This window comes from Cavia porcellus, unplaced genomic scaffold (assembly GCF_034190915.1).
Source record: "Cavia porcellus strain 051 isolate PalLab524CR breed Dunkin Hartley unplaced genomic scaffold, mCavPor4.1 scaffold_13, whole genome shotgun sequence".
NCBI classification, from domain to species: Eukaryota; Metazoa; Chordata; class Mammalia; order Rodentia; family Caviidae; genus Cavia; species Cavia porcellus.
Genome location: NW_026947496.1, coordinates 54,570,184 through 54,576,314, shown reverse-complemented (window position 1 = coordinate 54,576,314; position 6,131 = coordinate 54,570,184).

Sequence of the window (6,131 nt, the reverse complement as noted above, 5' to 3'; positions counted from 1 at the left end):
TTTTAAAACATTTATTATAAAGTTAGTGGATTTTGTTGTTGTTGTTGAGGCTTAAATGTGGTCAAGACAGAGGACTTAGATTTGTCTGTAATTTTGTCCCTGATGCAGGCAAAAAGTGCTCCGTGACCAAATATTTCGACAATGCAAAAATGCACCAAATTGGACTGGTTACACATTGGAGGGATTCTCAGAGCCATTGATGGGTTAATATAAATTGTGGCTCCTTAAGAAGTATCAACAATTATTCAATCAGATTTTTCTAAGGTGCACTCACTACTGCCAAATGCTACACTAGAGTCTTCAGAGTCCCTTCTGCCCAAAGAAGCAAGCTATTTACCTGTCAGCTTTCCCGCTGATGGGCACAATACCCAACACCCACAATTTAAAGAAGGGGAGGTTTATTTGGTGCCTGATTTAAAAGAATTCTGTCCGCAGCCAGTTAGCTCCAAGGCAAGAAGATCACGACAAAAGGGCGTAGTGGAACAGAGCTGATCAGCTCATAATGACCAGGAGCAGAGCAGAGAAACAGTGCCAGAGAGGTGGAGGTGCAGACCAGATATAGAATCCACACGCACTCCTCTGTGCCCACCCAGTCACTCCCAGAAGAGTGCCTTCAGTTCCCAGTTCTCTGGTAATCTCACACATAGGGAAACAGCAGCTCTTCTGGACCCGACTCCCCCTGGAGGGAAAACCCCCCTTGAGCAAGGCTCATGTGGAAATTGTGTTTTCTGCCATTTTGTTTTCAAGTCTTGATCTCTGAGTGGCTGTGGCGACAGGTTTTAAGACTGAGTTTGAGGAAAACTCAGACCGTAGTCATTGTTTCTCATTTTGTCTACTGGCTTTCTACTGTGTTTGTGGTAAGGAAAGCATATACATTGAAAGGGAAGCTGTAATAGTCATAGAGTCCACCAAAACAATATACACACCAGGAAAAGAAAAAATGGTATAAACATTTTACTATTCAATTTATTAAGACATCATGAGATCAATAGAAGTTATCTTTGACTTCTACAATTACAAGAGGTGCTCAGAGTGGTGGCCGTTAGCTTCCCGACATGTATTAGAATGGCAAACTGCTGGCGTGTGGGTATACTTTTTGGCAGACTCCATATTTGGGATCAGACCAACCTGGGTTGGAATTAAGCTCCATTCCCTACAAGTTATTGTTATTCTGTGTAGCAAAGTTAATCTTTCCAAGTCTCAATTCCCTTAACTGTACGATAGGACTGTGAGAATAGCTACCCAATACCATACCTGGGGCACTGCAGGAGTGTTGAGGTTAAACTAATATAGCCCTTGCCGTGTGAAACCACAGAAAGAGACAGCCTAGACATTTAGAAATGGAAGTCTTGTAATTGATTAGTGCCTGAAAAGATTTTATACCTGTAATTTTCTATACCCAGATGTCATATTATTTCTTATAAGCACTATTCCTGTGTAAAACATTAACATAATTCACATTTAAGGGAGAAAAATAAATTACTAAGTGAAATTTATTTGTGTGAGGTAGCCAGTACATGCTCACCTAAAATAACAATAAAAAAGCAATTACCTACCTCTGGCTTTTAAGAAGATTCCTCTTGATATAAGACTTTTCCTTTCTGTCTGGAAAGTTACCAAATATACTGCAGATTTGCATAACAATCTCTGCCTTTGAATGAAGTACATGATGCATAAGCCTTAGCTTTACAGCCCATCTTCAATGCTAAAAATGAATATTAAATACATTCACCATTATAATGAATAAAACCTCAATCTTTTAGAACTGAATGTTCTTCCTGACCCATCATATTATTTCAAAGCATTCTGTACTAATTGTTTTATGAAAACTCTTTCTTCTAGATTAATATTTCAACTATTTAAAAATAGATAAACTTTACTGTACATTATCACTTGAATAGACCAAATAACTTTTAGTGCCTCCATAGACAATTGGCTTTCAAATTGAATCTTGGTGACTTATTTTATAAAATAGAGAGAAATCATCAGCACTGAACCAGATTAAAATAGATGCCTTATTTTGAATTATAAAAGCAATTCATTTTTCATACGTCACATTTAAAGCCTAGTTATTTTTAAAAGATACTGCAGACTGACTTTATGATCTTGTTCATAAGAAAAGCTATCATGTCATAGTAGTCATAAAAGATAAAAGGAGAAAAATAAGGAGAATATCTATTTTACCTTTTTCGAAGTCATCTAAATGAAAAATCATTTACACAAAGATAAATAGGACCCAGTTACGAAAGTACCAGGCCTACTTATTATGCTTTAATAATTTATATGAAAAAGACATGTGCAAAGGAAGTCTTTGAACAGGCTGGAGTCACTTTTGAAACTAGAGCTTCGTGTAAAAGAACAATCAAAGTTCTCCTCATTTATATATTCAAGTAAAATGCCTCAGGCTTCTGGTTCAAGGTGGCAAATTTAACATACATCTACAGTATTGCCTTTTCTCCTTATGAGCCACAACAAATATTTATTGAGCACCTACTGTGTGGCAGGTAATTGAAATGAAATTTCATACAATAAGATGAACACACAAGGAGTCCATCAACAAAACAGAACTGGGCAACTTCTCCATACTCAGGAGGATGACAGCTTGCACTGATAAACCAGGGAAAGCCTTATGTACATCTCTTAAGAGACCCAAGCAAAGGAGGTGACAATAAACAAAGAAGAATAAACAGTTTAAAAAAAAAAACCCTTAAGGATCCTCTTTACTACAGAAACAGGGGTTACAAACCTTCTGCAAAGGGCCAGACATTTTGGCATACAGTTTCTCCCAAAAAGACTCCACAAACACAGTCTCTCTTACAAGCATCAACCCCTCATTGCCCAGTGAGAGCAGCATGGCCCATACAGGAACAAGTGTGGCTGAGTCCCAGTAAAACTTTATTTACAAAAACAAAGGGTCACAGTTTTTCAGCCTTTAAACTATAACTTTACCGTTGTGGCTACATTCTATGAAGTGGGCAAAAAAAAAAAAATTTTTTTTTACTGCTTAAGGTAAATCTGTCCAGAATTTTATTTTTAGCTCAGCCTCTTCCCCCTGCCTTTCCCCACATCTGGGTGATTTCCAACATGTCCTAGTCAGTCGGTTATCCGAGATGGATCTGAACATTTCCTTCGCCAACCTTCATCTTCACCAACAGCAAACTCTAGTCATTTAGGTTCTCATGTGAACTAGTTCACGGTGCCCCTTAGCTACCTGCCAGGTCCCTGCAGCAGCTTCCTGTCAGCTCTGCCCTTACCACTTCTCCTCCATTCTTCCCTCTGCATGTTTAGTAATTTGGTAAATATTTATTGAACCCCTGTGCTTTGCTCCAATCTGGCATACAATACGCGCTTAGTAAGCACCTGTGGAACGAGTGAAGGACTGCTTACTACCTACTTGAAAGAAAATAGCCCCAGCTTCAATCTTCACTCCCTTTCAGAGTTTTTGCATAATTCCAGTATAAGGGGAAGTGAATTAGAAAAACTATGAAGGAAAAACACAGTATTATAATTTATAAAAAGAATTACGAATAACTCAAAGGTCATTAAGCTTGCTAAAGAGTCCAAGCCACGAATGACCCTTTTCCTATGGAATACGATGCTGGTCACCAGATTTCTGGTTCTCTCAGAAACCAGCAAGAATTGCAGATTTTCACTGTTCAGCCCCTTCAAAACACTGTCACACGACTTGCATCAGTCCCCAAAATGCGAGGAACAATGACAGGCATCTTATCCAGGCAGAGGCAGGTTAAAGTTGATATGCAGCCTTTCAGCTCTCACACCTGTTTTAGTTTGAGAAAAATTTACTAAAACTGGATGTCTCAGAACCTCAGAAATGTATTCTCTCATGATTTTGGAGGTTAGACATTCAAAATCAAGATGTCAGCAAGGCAATGCTCCTTCTACAGGCATCATGGAGGAATTCTTCCTTGCTCTTCTAGGTTCTCATATTGCTGGGTGCTCCTTGATTTGTAGATACAGCACTCCAGGCTCCGTCTCCATCTGCACATGGATCTCTCTTTGTGCATTGATCTCTTTTGGGCCTCTGTATCCAAATCTCCCTCTCCATTCTCTTACAAAGACACCATCACTGGCTTTAGTCATTTGACATACAATGACTTTATCTTCAGTTGATTACATCTGGAAAGACCTCACCCTCAGAGAAGGTCGTACTTATAGGTACTTGGGGTTAGGCTATGACTTAACATGATACCCTACTCTACACTGGCAGTCATGAAACATGCTTTAAGATGGAGGCTTTGTTAACCCAGGTCACCCAGAGACTGTTATCAGACAGGTGTGTTTTCCCCAGCTCACCTCATTTTAGTTTCATGTTTTCTGAGAGACAAGAAAACACCTGCCTCGCTTTGACGTTCAGTGTCCGACCCTATTTTTTGCTGCCTACATTTAATTGAGTCATGTAAATTAGACATGTCTACACTGTACATCACTGGCTTACAACTTGCTGCTGGCCTGTTGTCCACAGAGTACATCCTGGTAATCATCAGTTACTTACTGGATACTGGCTGTCTGCCTGCCATCATGCTGTGTACAAGAGGAATTGGCAGGAAAATAGAAGAGAAGGAGACAACATAATCTGGTAAGAAAGACAGAAAGGATCTTTTTCAATGCCGGCCAAAATTGTCCGGGAGACAAATGATTAGATTGAATAAGAGGTAACCCTAAGAGGGCTCCCGTCAGTTCTAGCCACCATGCGTAGCACTTTCCAGGTATTAGTCCCTTTTAAGCCCCATGGGGGTTGTATTCCAGGAGGTTGGTATTTTATAGCCATTTGACAGAAAAAGAAATAGAGCCTTCAAAGATTAAGTAAGTTGCCCAGTGGTGTCAGGAACTCCAACCCAGTTCACTCTGACTCACTAGCATGGGGCCCCATTGACTCTCCTGTATTATATCTTCTGTTCAGCTGGATGCATGGCTAGAACGTGGTCTATACTCTGAGACACTCAGAGTTCATTTCCCCCCAAACACTTACCCCTGAGCTGACTGATTATAGTCAACAGGCTGCAGTAATAAAATAGAAAACTACTCTCTGATTTCTGTTTCACTGCTGGTAGGTCAGCCTTCATACCTTATTTTCCAAAGTCCCCCAAATTCATTCATTTTTCCACTTATAAGAATTGGATTTGACTTTCAAATTTTCCTATGGATTTCAGACATTTATCAAGAACCTCCATTTCTCCTCCAAAGCATTACAGAAAATCAAAGACCTTACAGAGGACTGGAGGTACAGCTCAGTGGTGGAGCTCTTCCTTGCCTAGCTGGTGTGAGGCCCTGGGTTTGATGCCTAGCACCTAAGGGGGCCAGGAGCAGTCCCCAGCGGAATAATATGAAACCGAACCAATACTGTTTGTAAGTAACCTCCTTTCAAAACAGTCTTATAAGGTTTGTTTTCTAAACAACCATGCAAGAAGCCACCCACTTTTGAAATCACATTTTGCCTATGTATGCTCAGAGAAGCAGGGAATACCCAAGCTGGCATTCAACAGTAGTGAATACGAAATAGACCATCTAAAAAAACTTGTAGGAAAGTTAAAACTCCATGTAGACTGGTTTTTACATTTGCCCGGCAGCATTCCCGCGCTCTCGCTGGCATGCGTACTGGAAAAGGAAACTTTCCACCAGTCTGTCACTAGCTACTGTTTCCACTTATTTTACCCTGAGTCCAATTTTAACAGTTTTTTTTAAAGTAAAAAAAAAAAAAAAAAAAAAGCTTGATCCCTTCTGTGTTTTCTGTTTCAGAATATTTCCCAACTTGAAAACATGCTTAAAAAATTGGACGGGGTGGGGAGGCTAAAAATCAGTTCTGAGTTTCTAAAACTCAGCTGTTTAACATTCAGCTAATTGTGCTCTGGGCGCTCTCTCTCTCTCTCTCTCTCTCTCTCTCTCTCTCTCTCTCTCTGTCTGTCTCTCTGTCTCTGTCTCTTCTCTGTCTGTCTGTCTCGGTCTGTCTCTCTGTCTCTGTCTGTCTCTCTCTTTATCTCTGTCTCTCTGTTTTCTTTTGTTTTTAACATTTCGTCTGAGTGCTTTGGCATGGGGGAGCCTTTTAGTCTGCAAGTAACTTTGTTTCAACTCTCCTTACTGCATTTAAGAAAGAGGCTGAAAGATGGATATGC